Here is a 20465-nt window from a genome sequence, read left to right as displayed (position 1 = left end):
GTCGGGGCAGAGTGACAATTATTTGTGCTTTGTTGAGATTGTACCTGGAATATGGTGTAAAATCCCGATCCCCACACTAACACGGGTTATACAGACCAAAGAACAAACTGCCGGAGGGTCGGGGCAGAATGACAATTATTTGTGTTTTGTTGAGATTGTACCTGGAATATGGTGTAAAATCCCGATCCCCACACTAACACGGGTTATACAGACCAAAGAACAAACTGCCGGAGGAACTCAATGGGTCGGGCAGCATCTGTGGAGGGAAATGGACCGTCAACATTTCGGGCCGAGACCCTCCCTCTGGACTGAGAGTGGACGGGAAATAGTCAGAGCAAAGAGGTGAGGGGTGGGGATGGGGCAAGAGCTGGGGAGTGAGAGGTGGATCCAGGTGAGATGGGAGGTGGGAGGGTGGAAATAGTGACAGGGGTGGGAGGTGAGTGGTTGGGGCAACACGGGGCTGCAGAAGATGGAAATTAATTCCATAGAGGATTAACAAAGAGGTTAGAGAGTATTTGTTATAGAGAGTGCAATGAAGATTCACCAGACCGATCCCTGGAGTGGTGGGGTCATCATATGAAGAAAGATCAAATGTGATAACCCTTTCATTTAGGGAATCGAGGACTGAGAGGTGAACACATTGAAATGCACAACATCATTACTGGTTGAACCAGGGATCCCAGTCTCTGAAACAGGGGTGGTCTGTCCGGGACTGAGATGAGGGGAAATGTCTCCACTCCAAGGCTGATGAATATCTGTAAATCCCCTCCACAGAGGGTGGTGAAGACTCGGTGATCGTCCTCACATAAAACAGAGGGCGGCAGATGTGTGGAGACCGAAGGGATGGAGGAAATGCGGATCGGACAGAAACGTGTGGCTGAGATGGGAGAACAGCCGCCATCTTGCTGATGGTTAGAGGGGCTGAATGGTCTCCTGCTGTTTCTCACTTGATGTTTCAGTGTTCCTGTCCAGTGAGACTGGAGGAATATGAACAGAGATTAGTGTTTGTAAACACAGAACTGATATAAATGAAATGTGAATATTTCCTGATTTGGTCTAAATTATGTTTTGGACCGGGATGGGAATCGAGCCTGTGACTCTGTGACCTGGGGGTGGAGGGAAAGGGATCGGTGTAGATATGGTGTGGAAAAGTAGACATGTATCTGGTGTAAATATGGAATAATGTGGGGAATGCGGCGGATGGGTCAGGCAGTGTGTGAGGGGAGAGGAGCAGAGTCACCGGTTCAGGTGGGAGTCCCTCCACCCGTCACCTGATCCCGTTTCCTGTTCATGTTTTTCTGCAGATCTGCAGCATCTGCGGGTCACTGCTCTACGTGTCCGTGTAGCTTCATCTTTCCCCGTTCAGACAAGGCAGTGAGATCCAGATCTGTCACATCCTCTTATTATTGGTGGACAATTTTTTTTTCTGCAACGTTTCATTCACTGTTTCGACCTTTACTCTCTGTGCACCCATGACTTGTGTTGCCACCCACAGCTCCAATCTGGTAATTAAATTTGCTGACAGCACTATATTGATTGGCCTAATCTTAAATACTGATAACAATCAATCAAATGCTTCTGACAAGGCTCAGTCCAAACAAACTTTTCACCCTTCTTCAGGAGATTGGTCAGAGGAAGAGCAATATCAGCAAAGTTTTTACAGAACTTATGATAATATCCATCCATTCCCAGAAACCTTCTAAGAGCCTTCTTAGCAGTCAGAATAGGAACTTGAGAAATTGCCTGGACTTTTGCCCGAACAGGAGCCAACTTCCTTTGACCTACAACATAGCCAAGACAGGTCACACTGGCATGGCCAAATTCACTCTTAGCCAAGTTAACTGTAAGGTTGTCCAATGAAAGCCTGTCAAATAGCTTTTCTACTGCAGAGCTATGCTCTTCCCAAGTGCCACTCCCTGTAACTAAGTCATCAATATAGGTATCTGTGTGTTCTAACCCTCGAATTACAAAATCAATCATTCTCTGGATGTTCCTGGAGCATGTTTCCTTCCAAAAGGCAAAACATTGTATTCATACAACCCAGATGGTGTCACAAACACAGGAATTTCTCTACCTCTGTCCGTCAATGGAATACACCAATACCCTTTCAGCAGATCAATCTTTGTAAGAAATTAGCTTTTCCAGCCTTATCGATGCAATCATCCACCCTAGGGATAGGATAGGCATCTGTTTTTGTTACTGCATTTACCTTCCTATAATCAGTGCAAAATCTAACAATACCATCACGTTTGGGCACAGTAATGCAGGGTGACTCCAATCTCATTTTGAAGGCCTAATAATACCATTCTCCAGCAAATACTCAATTCCCTGGTCAGCCAGTTTACACTTTTCTACGTTCATGCGAAGTGGGTGTTGTTTAATCAGTTTGGCTTGACGAACATCTACATCATGTACCACGACCATGGTTTGCTTGGGAACAACGGGAAATAAATCTTTAAACTTCAGAATTAATTCCTTCAGCTGCTGTTGTTGCTTTGGCTGCAGAGGAGACAACTTGTTAGCAATGTTTTCTGGAACAACCGAGTTCATTCGCCTAACTGGGACCATGTTTGGCTTGTGAAAAGTCTCAGACGAGTCAATTGTTTCATTCTCAGGGTTGCCAGTTTCATTTGTTTTGACAACAACACACACAGATGGTACCTGCTGTCAAAACAGGCTTTATCATATTTATGTGTACCACCTGTGTTAGTTCAAGTCAGTTGGGTGTTTTAATAACATAATTCACATCATTAATTTGAGAGACTATTTCATACGGTCTATTGAATTTCGCCTGAAGTGGATTTGTCAACATAAGGCAAGCACCTTATTTCACACCTGGTATTTTCTTTCGCGAGCACTGTTATCAAACCAACACTTCATTTTGTTTTGAGAAATCTTTAAGTTTTGTCCCGCTAGACTACAGGCTTGGTGTAGTTTATTTTTGAACTTCAAAACATAGTCTAACGAATTAACATCAATCCACTGTTCCTTTTAACAAGGTCAAAGGTCACTCTGCGACCAAATACAAGTTCAAATGGAGTAAAGCCCAGTGATTCCTGTACTGACTCTCTTTCTATGGACAAAAGCAAATGTATTCCTTCACTCCAGTCTTTTCCATTTTCAACACAATATGTCTCAATCATTGTTTTGAGAGTAGAATGAAATCTTTCTAAAGCCCCTTGTGATTCTGTATGGTATGCAGATGATGCAATTTGTTTTGCTCCCAGTTCAGAAATTACCTGCTGGAATAATCCAGATGTAAAATTACATCCTTGATCAGACTGGATTTCTTTAGGCAAATCGAATAAAGTGAAAATCTTGGTAAGAGCCTTGGCCACAGATTTAGCTTTAATATTTCTGAGAGGTATTGCCTCTGGGAATCTGGATGCAGTACACGTAATAGTTAGCAGATACTGATGGCCAGCTTTAGTCTTTGGCAATGGGCCAACACAATCCACTATAACTTTGGAAAAGGGTTCACCGAATGCAGGTACAGGCCACTGGGGTGAGCTCATTCGGTTTACCCACAACTTGACAAGTGCCTTTTGGTAACTCTTATTCAGGGTAAACATAACTTTATGAGTTAAAGCAAACTGATCTGCTAATCCAGCAGATTCCTGCTTAGTGGCAGCATTATTTCCATCTAAATACGTCTTTATGCCATCAGGGACGCACCTTCTGAATTCTTCAATTAAAACCAACTCTCTCAAGCTGTTAAAATCATCATTTACATGTTCAGATGTGCACCAGGGGTCAATACACACAAATTTCTCATAAGCAAATTCCCTATGTCTGGTTCACAGATTTCTTCAAATTTCTAAACTTTTGCCTGTCTGCTTCTGGGACCAACTCGTAAGCTTTGAGCACAGCCTGTTTCACTATGTCATAATGTGTGGTGCGTGGCCATGTGGTTAAGGTGTTGAACTAGCGATCTGAAAGTCATAAGTTCGAGCCTCAGCCGAGGCAGCGTGTGTGTCCTTGAGCAAAGCACTGAACCACACACTGCTCCTGCACATTTATAGCCCAGTGGCGATGATTGGGGCAGCATAAATAAATAAATAATAAGCTGCTTCAGCAACTGTCAAAGCAGAATAGGCTTGCTGAGCCTTCCCCTTAATTACACTTTGTAAGAGAATTTTCTTTCTGCTTTTCTGCCTCTCTAGCCTGAAACTGCCTCTGCCTTTCTGGAGCCTCCATCTTTAAGTTTTCTAACTTGTACTGGAACTCAAGCTCACTAGGTTTACTTTCAGGAAACTCCAACTCCTCCACTTTAAATACACCCTCAGATACATAATGTTCAGCTATTATCCTCTGCATCTGTTCCCTCCTCATTGTCAATTTCACCTTAGCAAGTATTAACGTTTTAGCAATACTCAATCCTTCTGGTGTCCTCTAATACCTGAGAGGTTCACACTTCCAGATATCTATCAACATCCATTGCTGCTGGTTTTCCACACACAAATAAATCAGAAGGGATTTCCCCAATGAAATCGATAATAAATCAATCCTTAAATTTGTTCATATCCCAGATGCAGGCCCCATTTTGTTACAAACCGTAACGCTTTAGAAATGAACCAGCAGCAACAGACTACCCCCAGTGGCCACACATTTTAATTCCATGTCCCATTCCCATTCTGATATGTCTATCCACAGCCTCCTCTACTGTCAAAATTAATCCAAACTCAGGTTGGAGGAACAACACCTTATATACCGGCTGGGTAGCCTCCAACCTGATGGGATGAAAATTGACTTCTCTAACTTCCGTTAATGCCCCTCTTCCCCTTCTTACCCCATCACTGACATATTTAATTTTTTGCATGTTTTCCATGTCCCTCTGGTGCTTCCCCCCCCCCCCCACCTTAATTTCTCCCGAGGCCTCCTGTCCAATGATCCTTTCCCTTCTCCAGCTCTGTATCACTTTTGCCAATCACCTTTCCAGCTCTTAGCTTCATCCCACCACCTCCGGACTTCTCCTATCATTTCGCATTTCCCCCTCCCCCCACTACTTTCAAATCTCTTAGTATCTTTCCTTTCAGTTAGTCCTGACGAAGGGTCTCAGCCTGAAACGTCGGCAGTTCTCCTTATAGATGTTGCCTGGCCTGCTGTGTTCCACAAGCATTTTGTGTGTGTTGTTTGAATTTCCAGCATCTGCAGATTTCCTCGTCAGTGTTATGTGTATAAATATAACTCCCAAACTATTGAGCTCGGGGGAAACAAGGCTTGGAGTCTTGAGATGGTAAAGTATGAAAGTTCAGTTCAACCACAGAATAGGTGATGAGAGAGAGATAATTGTAATCCAGGGTAAATGTTGAGAGAAGGCAATTATGTCGTATTCCACAGGTTCCATGGTGGTATAACGAGACCAACAGTTGCTGTAGATTTTATCTGTCATCCTTCCAAATCCACATACTAATAATCACCCGAAGTGACTTGTCATAATTGGTATCGTCTTAATGAACTACCACACCACAGCCAGGCAAGGGTTAACACATAAGTGGTCTCCACAGGATGTGCCAAATCAGATCCACTCCTATGGATCCAATGAGGTGACAACCACACATTTGATGTACGGTGAATCGATAATTAGCCCACCCTTGTGGGCAAAGGAAAGTTCCAAACAGTGACCCTTGGCCACTAGTTCCCTGGTTTCGATTCTTCCATTTTTCCTCCTTCGTCTCCGTCTGACTCTGAGTGTCTGTGTCCTCGGTTAAAACTAAACAAGCTGCACGCGATGTAAACAAGCTGCAAGTCAGACTGATTTGCCTTCTTAATCTCTCTCTCTCGCTCTCTCTCTTAAAATGACAGTCCACAGCAAACAAAACCCAGGGATTCAAAACAATGGCCACTCCCCATTGTGAGCTGACAGGTGTGCCAGCAGGTGGGATGACTGAGTGAATCCTTTCCCACATTCTCAGCAGGTGAACAGCCTCTCTCTAGTGTGAACTCGTTGATGACCCTGTAGGCTGAATGACCGAGTGAATCCTTTCCCACAGACTGAGCAGGTGAACGGCCTCTCCCCAGTGTGAACTCGCTGATGTACCAGAAGGGTAGATGACTGAGTGAATCCCTTCCCACAGACTGAGCAGGTGAACGGCTTCTCCCCAGTGTGAACTCGCTGGTGTCTCTGTAGGGTGGATAAATGAGTGAAGCTCTTCCCACAGACTGAGCAGGTGAACGGCTTCTCCCCAGTGTGAACTTGCTGATGTACCAGTAGGGTAGATGACTGACTGAATCCCTTCCCACAGACTGAGCAGGTGAATGGCCTCTCCCCAGTGTGAACTCGCTGATGATTCCATAGGGTGGATAAATGAGTGAAGCTCTTCCCACAGACTGAGCAGGTGAACGGCTTCTCCATAGTGTGAACTTGCTGATGTACCAGTAGGGTAGATGACAGAGTGAATCCCTTCCCACAGACTGAGCAGGTGAACGGCCTCTCCCCAGTGTGAACTCGCTGATGTACCAGTAGGGTAGATGACAGAGTGAATCCCTTCCCACAGACTGAGCAGGTGAACGGCCTCTCCCCAGTGTGAACTTGTTGATGTACCAGTAGGGTAGATGACTGAGTGAATCCCTTCCCACAGACTGAGCAGGTGAACGGCTTCTCCCCAGTGTGAACTCGCTGATGTACCAGTAGGGTAGATGACTGCGTGAATCCTTTCCCACAGACTGAGCAGGTGAACGGCCTCTCCCCAGTGTGAACTTGTTGATGTACCAGTAGGGTAGATGACTGAGTGAATCCCTTCCCACAGACTGAGCAGGTGAACGGCTTCTCCCCAGTGTGAACTCGCAGATGTACCAGTAGGGTACATGACCGAGTGAATCCTTTCCCACATTCTGAGCAGGTGAATGGCTTCTCCCCAGTGTGAACTCGCTGATGTCTCTGTAGGCTGAATAAATTAGTGAATCTCTGCCCACAGACTGAGCAGGTGAACGGCTTCTCCCCAGTGTGAACTCGCTGATGTACCATTAGGGTAGATGACAGAGTGAATCCTTTCCCACAGACTGAGCAGGTGAATGGCTTCTCCCCAGTGTGAACTTGCTGGTGTCTCTGTAGGTTGGATGACTGAGTGAATCTCTTCCCACAGACTGAGCAGGTGAATGGCCTCTCCCCTGTATGCGCTTGCTGATGTCTCCGTAGGTTGCATGACTGAGTGAATCCCTTCCCACATTCTGAGCAGGTGAACGCTTTCTCCCCGGTGTGAACTCGCTGATGACTCTGTAGTTGGGATAAATAAGTGAATCTCTGCCCACAGACTGAGCAGGTGAACAGCTTCTCCCCAGTGTGAACTTGCTGGTGCCTCTGTAGGTTGGATGACTGAGTGAATCTCTTCCCACATTCTGAGCAGGTGAATGGCCTCTCCCCTGTATGAGCTTGCTGATGTCTCCGTAGGTTGCATGACTGTGTGAATCCCTTCCCACATTCTGAGCAGGTGAACACTTTCTCCCCAGTGTGAACTCGCTGATGACTCTGTAGTTGGGATAAATAAGTGAATCCCTTCCCACAGACTGAGCAAGTTAATGGCTTCTCCCGGGTGTGAACCCGCTGGTGAGCCATTAGGTCAGATGACTGTGAATCCTTTCCCAGAAATTCAACAGATGACCAGCCTCTGCCCGGTGTGGTGTGAACTGACTGGTGTGTCCACAGGTGGGAAGACCAACTGAACCCCTTCCCACACACAGAACAGGTGAATGGCCTTGGCCAATGTGAACTTGCTGATGTACCTTCAATTGTGATAACCGAGAGAATCCATTCCCACTGTCTGAGCAGGCGAAAGGCCTTTCTCCTGTGTAACTTACAGGCGTGCCAGTTGGTCAAATGACCGAGTGAATCCCTCCCCACAGTCTGAGCAGGAAGGATGGTCAATTGGATCCCTTGCTCCACTTCTTATATATCTAGACAGAGACAACAAAACTGCTGTGCTGTGTTTGAGCTTCCTGGAGACGAATTCCTTCTCATTTTTCACCTGTAAAAAGATTTACAAAATCCATCAATGGGTGTACATTTCAGATGAGATTACTTGAGTTACCAAGGTTTGATCTGGTATCACACTGTTACAGTGAGGTTCAACCCAAGTTGGACAGAGAAATCATCTCCTGACTGGGCAGAGTGCTGGTATCTGGAATGACCATCAATTCCCTGATGCTCTTCCTGTTTCTATAAGAATGGGGCATTTCTGCCATCTCCAATCTGTGCCTTGGCTCAGTTTGACTCTCTCCATTGGTATTATTCCCTGTTCCTGCTGAGCTGCATGGGTTCCTCGCCCCACAGTAACTGAAACAGTCTCACACAAATAGTATTTCTTGACGTGCAGCTGGGATCTTCTTTTATGTATTATTAACTTAAAGTGCCACAGTTTTAACGCCATATAAAACATTCCTGCTGAAATGACTGGTTGGTTCACACAGCTGTCAAAAGGGGTTAGAGTGAATTTTTGTATTATTTCAGGTTATTGTCACAATCATAGAAAATTTCAACACAGAAACAGGCCCTTTCGGCCATCTAGTTTGTGCTGAACTATTTAAACAGCCCACTCCCACACCTCTACCATCCAGGTACCAACATAAACCTCTTAAATGTTGAAATCTAGCACGCATGCACCACTTGTGCTGGCTGCTCATTCCACAGCCGGATAACCGTCTGTGTGAAGAAGTTTCCCTCATGTTCCCCTTAACATTTCACCTTTCACCCTTAACCCATGGCCTCTGGTTGTCATCGCCCCCCAATCTTCATGGAAAAAGCCAGCTTGCATTAACACTATCTGTGCTTCTCTATCACAATCAAATCTCGCCTCAATCTTCTGCATTCCAAGGAACAAAGTCCTGATTTGTTCAATCTTTCCTTATAACCCAAGTCCTCTAGACATGGCAACATCCTTGTGAATTTTCTCTGAAATCTCTGAACTTCTTTTACATCTTTCCTGTAGGTAGGTGACCAAAACTGCAAACAATACTCCAAATTAGGCCTCACCAATGTCTTCTAGAAGTCAACATAACATCCATCTATTGTTATCAGTACTTTGGTTCATGAAGGGCAATGGGCTGAAATTATTCTTTCCATCCCTATCTACCTGTGATACCACTTTCAGTGAATTAAGGACTTGTATTCCCAGGTCCCTTTCTTCTACAACACTCCTCCATGCCCGACCAATCACTATGAAAGACCTCACTTGGTAGGTCATACCAAAGTGCAACAACTCACACTGGTCTGCATTAAATTCCATTTTCCATTTCTAAAACCATTTTCCCACCTGGTCCCGATCACACTGCAAGCCATGATTGTCTTCTCGCAGTCCGCTAAACCCCCAGTCTTGTTGTCATCCACAAATTTGCTGATCCAGTTAACCACACTATCATCCAGATTACTGATATAGATGACAAACAACAACAGATCCAGCACTGATCCCTGTGGCAACCACTAGTCACAGGCCTCTAGTCAGAGAGGCAACCATCTGCTACTACACTCTGGCTTCTCCCAAAGACAGTGTCTTATCCGATTTACTGCCTCATCTTGAATGCTGAGTGACTGAACCTTCTTGACCAAGCTCCCATATGAGACTTTGTCAAGTGCCTTGCTAAAGTCCATGCAGACAACATCCACTGCCTGGCCTTCATCTACTTCCCTGATAACTTCCTCGAGAGACTCTATAAGATTGGCGAGAGCCATGCTGTCTATCCTTTATCAGTCCACACCTATCCAAATACTTACAGTATATACTTGGTTGCTGCACACACATTCCAATAACTTTCCCAGTTCTGATGTCAAGCTCACCAACGTATAATTTCCTAGTTTATTTTTACAGCCTTTCTTGAACAGCAGAACAATCTGTCCTCCAATCCTCCAGTACCTCACCTGTCACTAAGGATGATTTAAATATCTGTGCTTACGCCCCAATAATTTCTGCACTTGTCTTCCGCAGGGTCCTAGTGAACAACTTGTCAGGCCCTGGGGATTGATCCACACTGATTTGCCTCAAGACAGCAAACCCCTCCACCTCTGTAATCTGTACAGGGTCCATGAAGTTGATGCGGCTTTGCCTCACTTCTATAGACTCTGTGTTCATCTGTTGAGTAAATACGGATGCAAAAAAAATCTCCCCAAGTCTATGTTATCCCTTCATATGGATTCCCATTCTGATCTTCCAGAGAATTATTTTTTTCCCTTGCAATCTTTTTGCTCTTAACATGTCTGCAGAATCCCTGAGGATTCTCCTTCACCTTGTATGCTGAGGCAACCTCGTGCCTTTATTTCTTTCATAAGTGTTCACTTGAATTTCCTGTATTTCATAAGTACCCCATTTGCTCCTATCTGCCTGTATCTGGTATGCACCTCCTTTTTATTGATCTGGGAGAGGAAAGCCAAAGGGGTGATAGATCTGCATGGTGGGAGGTGGGGGTAAGGAGGCTTAAACTAAAGTTGCAGTGGGAATGGGAGCCTGAATAACAGAACAGATAGTGGAGAGGTTGTGGAGACAGATGTTGTTCAGTCCTCAGACAAAGTCAGGAATGAAAATGTTGAGCATGGTGCAGTGAATATGCTGAGCCCTGTATATTTCAATACAAGGAGCAGTGTAGGAAAGGCGGATGTGTTCAGGGCATGGATCAACACCTGGAATCAACACCAGGATCTGGCAACTGTGGACTGGGACAGGCTGCTTTATGGCAAAGGTGTGCTTGGTAAATGGGAGGCCTTCAAAGCGAAATTTTGAAAGTAGTAAGCGGGTATGTCAGAATAAAAGGTAAAGATAGAAACTGCAGGGAAACTTGGATTGCAAGAGATATTGAGACCCTGGTAAAGAAAGTGGAATTGCATAACAGGGATAGGCAGTCAGTTTCTTATGGAGTATAAGAAATGCAAGAGAACACATAAGAAATAAATCAGGATGGCTAAAAGATGGCATGAGGTTGCTATCACAGAAAAGGTGAAGGATAATCCTCAGGGATTCTAGTGATAGATTAAGAGCAAAAGGATTGCAAGGCACAAAGTTGGTCCTCTGGAAGACCGGAATGGCAATCCACGTGTGGAAACAAAGCAGATGGGGGATATCTTAAATATTTTTCCATTCTCTATTTACTCAGGAGATGGACAAAGGGTCTATGGGAGTGTGGAAAAGCGGCATTAACCATTTCAACCCTGGGAAAAAAAAACATTCCTCTGGCCACTCACACGCTCAATACCCCTCATCATTTTATACACCAAAAAATGTCTCTAAATATAAACAAGGAAATTATACATTGCACAATCTACTTTCCATGATTCAGTACATTTACACAGACAGGTGTGTAAAAAGGGCCCAACGAATATCAGGGACAAACAGGCCCATTTCACACCAACCACAAACTGTTCCTGCTGCTACCATCCAGGACATCATCTTCCACCAGGCCATCAGACTGATTAATTCATGCTGATACAATTGCATTTTGACGTTATATTGACTGTCCTATGTGCAAACTATCTATTATAAATTACCATAAATTACACATTGCACATTTAGATGATGTAAGGTAAATATTTCTACTCCTCATGTTTATGAAGTATGTATCTAATAAAGTCAATTAAATTCACCCTCTCCACTATCTGTTCTGTCATTCTGGCTCCCATTCCCCCTACAACTTATTTTAACCACATCACCCCCTCCCCTGTTCACTACCGCTAGCAAGCCTTATCACTAGGATATTCGTCCCCTCTTGTTCTGTTCCTCTAACTAACGAATCCCCTATCAGCCTTTTGACTTTCCACTGCCAGGTAATTCCCCCCAACAGTTTCTAAAGTGGTCCACCTGTTGTTGTGGGGGATGGCCACTAGAGTACTCTGTGATGGATATTTAACCTCATTCCCCTTCCTGACTCTCACCCAGTTTCCTGTGTCCTGCACCTTGGGAGTAACTCACCTCTCTTCATGTCATATCTATCACCCCCTCCAACTGCTGGATGATTTGGAATTCACCCATTTCAAGTTGCAGCTCATTGAAGTGCAGGGTTACAAGCTGCACATCTTGTAGGTGAGGGCATCAGGGACACTGGAGGTCTCCCCTCCTTCCCTCCAATACCCCTCTAATTTGTAATAATCTCCCCTCTAATTTGTAATAACCAGTGTGCAGATAAATCTTGTACTGTGCATTTTTTACCCAGTGACAATATGTGCACAGTGACACACTAGCAAATCACGGTCAATAGGAACTTTGATCTCCTCTGGGTTCGATCCAGTTCATCTGCTCTCTCACACAACCTATGTAGCAGGCCTGTAATGGGTAATGAAGGATTTTCTCACCAAAACTTTTGCACATTGTCCATATGTGGTTTCCTTGCTAAATTACGCTTTAAAAAGTCAGATTTCCAAATATCACTCCACTTCTTCCCACTTGCAAATTCTCCAGCAACTTTTGCATCACCACAATGCACGCAGGCATCACCAGTTTCTGTATTCTACATAAATATTCCCCCTGAACCCTCCCCCAATGACTGACGGTGGTGAACTCAGTGAATGAAATCCCAATGAATATGAAGGGAAGGGCAGTAGTCTGTCTCACCAGAGACTGGCACATTTGTGATGTGAAAGCTACTTGTTGCCCAGGACAAAGGTGTTTGATATCATTACGTACCCAGAGAGAATGGGACAAAACATGTTCTCACCGGTAGAAAAGTCCAGAGCAAGAGGAGGTAGAGGAAGCAACACACACAAAATACTGGAGGAGCTCAGCAGGCCAGGCAGCATCTACGGAAAAGAGTACTAATGCCGATTTTCTCATCTGCTGATGTAAAAGATTTTGTTCCCTTTCTCCGAGTTCCTAATCCTTGCATTTAGATAGCTGGAGCTCAGCTCTGTCTGAGAGATCCATCGGTTCCCATTCCCTCATCAACCGGAAGCTCCCCGGGGCCCGTGTACGGATCGTGGGGCTGAGAGAGAGGGAAGAGGGCAGGACTGTCCCGGGTTTGCTGGTCACGGTGACCGGATTTCACAGGAATTATCCCGAAGTTGGTGTTTAAGATAAAAACACGGAGAAACGCTCTTACCTGCAACCGACATTTTCAAGGCCTTCTGTGTACTGCGCGCATGCGTGAAACTCAGGGACGTCCTCAGCCTGACGCCGGCGCATTTCATCGGCGCTTCAGCACCGGCGAAATTCTTAACGCATGGCCCTATGGGTAATCACGGTGCCATTAATCATTTCTGCAAGCACCGGTTCAATGTCCATACCTCATTTTTTTTATCTTTTGGGTATAGAAAAAATCTGCAGCTGTTTTAATGCAGAAAGCGGCTCCCATAAGCAATATACTCAATATCAACGTGTATCCAATGCCAAAGTAAAATGCAGATATAAAACACAGGAGATTCTGCAGTTGCTGGAAATACAGAGACGCACACACACAAAACGCTGGAGGAACTCTGCAATTCAGAGAGCAACTAAGCAGCGGAGTACACAGTCTAGGCATGCTGAAGGGGCTCTGCCTAAACGTTTTCTATTTATTCCTCTCCAAAATTTCTGCCTGATCTGTTGATTTCCACCTGTGTTTTGCAGAAATTACCACCTTTTTTTTCGATCAACCAGTTTCCAAATGCTTCTAATCTTTCACTTTTGACCACATCCTGCTGGTCTTATTCGTCCTCCTCCTCTGGACCCCATCTCTCTCTGAAGCCCCTGACTCAGACTGGCAAATCTTCGGTTTCTGACTCTGCACCATCGAAGATTCACTCGCTAGTCTGCTGTCAGACTTTAGAGGTGCATTGTGTTACGAGACCGCAGGTTCGTTTACTGTGAGTGTCACTTTAAGTGCCTGAGTGAGGCGGGGCTGTGACATCAGACACACGGAGAGAGAGAACGTCACAACCACAGTGAGCTCATCGTCTTATTCAGCCCGGAGAAAATCATGCAGGAAATTCATGCAGGTGTATAAGATGATGAGAGGCATTGGTCATGTGGATAGTCAGAGGCTTTTTCCCAGGGCAGAAATGGCTAACACGAGGGGGAATAGGTTTAAGCTGCTTGGAAGTAGGTACAGAGGAGATGTCAGAGCTAACTTTTTTAAGCAAAGAGTGGTGTGTGTGTGGAATGCACTGCCAGTGACGGTGGTAGAGGCGGATACAATAGGGCCTTTTAAGTGACTCTCAGATAGGTACATGGAGCTTAGGAAAATAGGTGGCTATGTGGTAGAGTAATTCTAAGCAGCTTCTAGAGTAAGATACAAGGTCGGCACGGCAATGTGGGACAAAGCATCTGTAATGAGTTGTGAATTTATATGTTTCCATGAAATTCATGGGAAATCTCCTATCCCATGGAGTGGTGACTATTTGCAACCTGTCATCTCAGGGAGAGTGAGAGGGGAATGGCAGGGGTAGATTTTCATATTACTGATATGGAACAGAAACATGGGCAGGAACCAGATGGGCTGAGTGGCCTTTCTAGTGTACATAGTGAGTGTGGTAGAGACAGTAAGTACCTGAGACATGGGATTTGATACAGAACTGATTTATCTTTCACAGATCCACAATATTAAACACCAGTCTAGTTTAAGGCTAACATCAGCAGAACAGACTCCTCCAATGCTCAGTGACCAGGGTTCAGTCCTGGGTGCGATGAGCAGCCGCAAGAACTGCAGAATCTGACAGTAACAGTCCCTCATGAACCTGCAGCTGCCTTCAGTCACCGTGATGGTTAAACTTTTAACACAGAGATGATTTGAACTTCCTCCCTGATGTTGGAGCGCTCAGACTGAAGATGTAGGGGAGAAGGAAAAAAGAGATAATAAAGTTGTTTGCACCATTAGGGATAAACAGAGAGGAAGAGGTGGAAAGTTTCTTGAATGCATCTATTTTAATGCTAGGAGCAAGGTAAGAAAGGTAGATGAGCTTAGAGTATGGATTGATAACTGGAAATATGATGTTGTATCTATTAGTGAAACATGGTTGCAGGAGGGGTGTGATTGGCAACTAAATATTCCTGGATTTCATTGCTTCTGGTGTGATAGAATCAGAAGGGCAAGAGGGGGAGGTATTGCAATGCTTGTCCGAGAAAATATTACAGCAGTGCTTTGAACAGGATAGATTACAGGACTCATTTCGGGAGCCTATTTGGGTGGAATTGAGGAATGGGAAAGGTATAGTAACACTTATAGGGGTGTATTAGAAACCACCTAATTGGGAGCGAGAATTGGAGGAGGAAATTTGTAAGGAGATAGCCGATATTTGCAGTAAGCACAATGTTGTGATTGTGGGAGATTTTAATTTTCCACACATAGAAACATAGAAAATAGGCGCAGGAGTAGGCCATTAGGCCCTTCAAGCCTGCACCGCCATTCAGTATGATGATGCCTGATCATCCAACTCAGAACCCTGTACCTGCTTTCTCTCCATACCTCTGATCCCTTTAGCCACAAGGGCCATATCTAACTCCCTCTTAAATATAGCCAATGAACTGGCCTCAACTGTTTCCTGTAGCAGAGAATTCTACAGATTCACCACTCTCCGTGTGAAGAAGTTTTTCCTCATCTTGGTCCTAAAAGGCTTCCCCTTTATCCTTAAACTGTGACCCCCTCGTTCTGGACTTCCCCAACATCGGAAACAATCTTCCTGCATCTAGCCTGTCCAATCCCTTTAGAATTTTATACATTTCAATAACATCCCCCCTCAATCTTCTAAATTCCAGTGAGTGTAAACCTAGTCAACCCAATCTTTCTTCATACGAAAGTCCTTCCATCCCAGGAATCAATCTGTTGAACCTTCTTTGTACTCCCTCTATGGCAAGAATGTCTTTCCTCAGATTAGGGGACCAAAACTGCATACAGTACTCCGGCTGTGGTCTCACCAGGGCCTTGTACAGCTGCAGTAGAACCTCCCTGCTCCTGTACTCAAATCCTCTTGCTACGAATGCCAACATACCATTTGCCTTTTTCGCTGCCTGCTGTACCTGCATGCCCACTTTCAATGACTGGTGTACAATGACTCCCAGGACTCATTGCGCCTCCCCTTTTCCTAATCGGCCATTCAGATAATAATCTGTTTTCCTGTTCTTGCAACCAAACCTCACATTTATCCACATTAAATTGCATCTGCCATGAACTTGCCTACTCACCTAACCTATCCAAGTCACCCTGCATCCTCTTAGCATCCTCAAAGCTAACACTGCCGCCCAGCTTCGTGTCATCCGCAAACTTGGAGATGCTGCATTTAATTCCCTCGTCTAAATCATTAATATATATTGTAAACAACTGGGGCCCCAGCACTGAGCCTTGCAGTACCCCACTAGTCACTGCCTGCCATTCTGAAAAGGTCCCGTTTACTCCCACTCTTTGCTTCCTGTTTACCAACCAATTCTCTATCCACATCAATAACATACCCCCAATACAGTGTGCTTTAAGTTTCCACACTAATCTCCTGTGTGGGACCTTGTCAAAAGACTTTTGAAAATCCAAATATACCACATCCACTTGTTCTCCCCTATCCATTCTACTAGTTACATCCTCAAAAATTCTGTAAGATTTGCCAGACATGATTTTCCTTTCAAAAATCCATGCTGACGTTGTCCGATTATTTCACCTCTTTCCAAATGTGCTACTATCACATTTTCACAACCAACTCTAGCATTTTCCCCAACACCGATGTCAGGCTAACCGGTCTATAATTTCCCGGTTTCTCTCTCCCTCATTTTTTAAAAAAAGTGAGGTCACATTAGCCACCCTCCAATCCTCAGGATCTAATCCAGAATCTAAGGAGTTTTGAAAAATTATCACTAATACATCCACTATTTTTTGGGCTAATTTCTTAAGCACTCTGGGATGCAGACCATCTTGCCTTGGGGATTTATCTGCCTTTAATCCCTTCAATTTACCTAACACCACTTCCATACTAGCATGCATTTCCCTCAGTTCCTCCATCTCACTCACCCTCATTCCCTTACTATTTCCAGAAGATTATTTATGTCCTCCTCAGTGAAGACAGAACTGAAGTAGTTATCGAATTGGTCTGCCATGTCCTTGTTCCCTATGACCAATTCACCTGTTTCTAACTGTAAGGGACCTACATTTGTCTTAACCAATCTTTTTCTTTTCGTTATCTATAAAAGCTTTTACAGTCAGTTTTTATGTTCCCTGCCAGCTTTCTCTCATAACCTTTTTTCCCTTTCCTAATTAATCCCATTGTCCTCCTCTGCTGGGCTCTGAATTTCTCCCAGTCCTCAGGTGTGCCATTTTTTCTGGCTAATTTGTATGTTTCTTCTTTGGACTTGATACTATCCCTAGTTTCCCCTGTCAACCATGGGTGCACTACCTTCCCTGGTTTATTCTTTTGCCAAACTGGGATGAACACTTGTTGTAGTTCATCCATGCAATCTTTAAATGCTTGCCATTGCATATGAATGTTGAGGAACCAACTAGAGAGCAGGCCATTCCACATTGGGTATTGAGCAAAGAGGAAGGGTTAGTTAGCAATCTTGTCATGCGAGGCCCCTTGGGCAAGAGTGACCATAATATGGTGGAATTCTTCATTAAGATGGAGAGTGACATAGTTAATTCAGAAACAAAGGTTCTGAACTTAAAGAAGGGTAACTTTAAAAGTATGAGACGTGAATTAGCTAAGATAGACTGGCAAATGATACTTAAAGGGTTTACGGTGGATATGCAATGGCAAGCATTTAAAGATCGCATAGATGAACTACAACAATTGTTCATCCCAGTTTGGCAAAAGAATAAACCAGGGAAGGTAGTGCACCTGTGGCTGACAAGGGAAATTAGGGATAGTATCAAGTCCAAAGAAGAAACATATAAATTAGCAAAAAAAAGCGGCACACCTGAGGACTGGGAGAAATTCAGAGACCAGCAGAGGAGGACAATGGGCTGAATTAGGAAAGGGAAAAATGATTATGAGAGAAAGCTGGCAGGGAACATAAAAACTGACTGTAAGAGCTTTTACAGACATGTGAAAAGAAAAAGATTGGTCAAGACAAATGTAAGGACCTTTACAGCCAGAAACAGGTGAATTGATCATAGGGAACAAAGACATGGCAGACCAATTGAATAACTACTTTGGTTCTGTCTTCACGAAGGAGGACATAAATAACCCTCTGGAAATAGTAAGGGACCGAGGGTCTAGTGAGATGGAGGAACAGAGGTTAATACATGTTAGTAGGGAGTGGTGTTAGGTAAATTGAAGGGATTAAAGGCAGATAAATCCCCAGGGCCAGATGGTCTGCATCCCAGAGTAGCCCAAGAAATAGTGGATGCATTAGTGACAATTTTTCAAAACTCCTTAGATTCTGGATTAGTTCCTGAGAATTGGAGGGTGGCTAATGTAACCCCACTTTTTAAAAAAGGAGGGAGAGAAAAACCGGGGAATTATAGACCGGTTAGTCTGTCGTCGGTGGTGGGGAAAATGCTAGAGTCGGTTATCAAAGATGTGATAACAGCACATTTGGAAAGAGGTGAAATCATCGGACAAAGTCAGCATGGATTTGTGAAAGGAAAATCATGTCTGATGAATCTTATAGAATTTTTTGAAGATGTAACCAGTAGAGTGGATAGGGGAGAGCCAGTAGATGTGGTATATTTAGATTTTCAAAAGGCTTTTGACAAGGTCCCACACAGGAGATTAGTGTAGAAACTTAAAGCACACAGTATTGGGGGTATGGTATTGATGTGGATAGAGAACTGGTTGGCAGACAGGAAGCAAAGAGTGGAAGTAAACGGGACCTTTTCAGAATGGCAGGCAGTGACTAGTGGGGTACCGCAAGACTCAGTGCTGGGACCCCAGTTGTTTACAATATATATTAATGATTTAGATGAGGGAATTAAATGCAGCATCTCCAAGTTTGCGGATGACACAAAGCTGGGCGGCGGTGTTAGCCGTGAGGAGGATGCTAAGAGGATGCAGGGTGACTTGGATAGGTTAGGTGAGTGGGCAAATTCATGGCAGATGCAATTTAATGTGGATAAATATAAGGTTATCCATTTTGGTTGCAAGAACAGGAAAACAGATTATTATCTGAACGGTGGCCGATTAGGAAAAGGGGAGGTGCAACGAGATCTGGGTGTCATTGTACACCAGACATTGAAGGGAGGCATGCAGGTACAGCAGGCGGTGAAAAAGGCGAAAGGTATGCCAGCATTCATAGCAAAAGGATTTGAGTACAGGAGCAGGGAGTTTCTACTGCAGTTGTACAAGGCCTTGGTGAGACCGCACCTAGAGTATTGTGTGCAGTTTTGGTCCCCTAATCTGAGGAAAGACATTCTTGCCATAGAGGGAGTACAAAGAAGGTTCACCAGATTGATTCCTGGGATGGCAGGACTTTCATATGAAGAAAGACTGGATCGACTAAGCTTATACTCACTGGAATTTAGAAGATTGATGGGGGATCTTATTGAAACGTATAAAATTCTAAAGGGATTGGACAGGCTAGATGCAGGAAGATTGTTTCCGATGTTGGGGGAGTCCAGAACGAGGGGTCACAGTTTAAGGATAAAGGGGAAGACTTTTAGGACCGAGATGAGGAAAAACTTCTTCACACACAGAGTGGTGAATCTGTGGAATTCTCTGCCACAGGAAACAGTTGAGGCCAGTTCTTTGGCTATATTTAAGAGGGAGTTAGATATGGCCTTTGTGGCTAACGGGATCAGGGGTATGGAGAGAAAACAGGTACAGGGTTCTGAGTTGGATGATCAGCCATGATCATACTGAATGGCGGTGCAGGCTCGAAGGGCCGAATGGCCTACACCTGCACCTATTTTCTATGTTTCTGTCCACTGTCAACCCTTTAAATATCATTTGCCAGTCTGTCTTAGCTAATTCACGTCTCATATCTTCAAAGTTGCCCTTCTTTAAGTTCAGAACATTTGGTTCTGAATTAACCATGTCAATCTCCATCTTAATGAAGAATTCCACCATATTATGGTCACTCTTACACAAGGGGCCTCGCATGACAAGATTGCTAATTAACCTTTCCTCATTGCTCAATACTCAGTCTAGAATGGCCTGCTCTCTAGTTGGTTCCTCGACATGTTGGTTCAGAAAACCATCCCGCACACGTTCTCAGAAATCCTCTTCCTCAGCACCCTTACCAATTTGATTCACCCAATCTAAATGTAGATTGAAGTCACCCATTACAACTGCTGTTCCTTTTTTGCACGCATTTCTAATTTCCTGTTTAATGCCAGACCCAACTTCACTACTACTGTTAGGTGGCCTGTACACAAATCCCACCAGCATTTTATGCCCCTTAGTGTTACGCAGCTCTACCCATATCGATTGCACATCCTCCAGGCTAATGTCCTTCCTTTCTATTGCGTTAATCTCTTCTCTAACCAGCAACGCTACCCCACCTCCTTTTCTTTCCTGTCTATCCCTCCTGAATATTGAATATCCCTGGATGTTGAGCTCCTATCCTTGGTCACCCTGGAGCCATGTCTCTGTGATTCCAACTATATCATATTCATTAATAACTATCTGCACATTCAATTCATCCAACTTATTACGAATGCTC

The 20465-nt window shown here is 44.3% G+C and overlaps 1 protein-coding gene and 1 long non-coding RNA gene across 5 annotated transcripts in view; one reads left to right on the top strand and one right to left on the bottom strand.

Moving 5' to 3' along the window:
- Positions 1-20465, top strand: part of LOC140723535 (NACHT, LRR and PYD domains-containing protein 3-like) — a 488497-nt gene that overhangs the window by 230769 nt on the left and 237263 nt on the right. The gene's annotated exons all lie outside the window — the stretch shown is intronic.
- LOC140723545 (uncharacterized) overlaps positions 13017-20465 on the bottom strand; it is a 28948-nt gene continuing 21499 nt past the window's right edge. Inside the window, exon 3 of the long non-coding RNA XR_012097918.1 lies at positions 13017-13137. This is a non-coding gene — a long non-coding RNA (uncharacterized lncRNA). The remainder of the gene's footprint in view (positions 13138-20465) is intronic.

Source organism: Hemitrygon akajei, unplaced genomic scaffold (genome assembly GCF_048418815.1).
Source record: "Hemitrygon akajei unplaced genomic scaffold, sHemAka1.3 Scf000118, whole genome shotgun sequence".
Classification (NCBI taxonomy): Eukaryota; Metazoa; Chordata; class Chondrichthyes; order Myliobatiformes; family Dasyatidae; genus Hemitrygon; species Hemitrygon akajei.
Note: the sequence above shows the minus strand (reverse complement) of the source record. Positions and strands in the feature narration are given on the sequence as shown.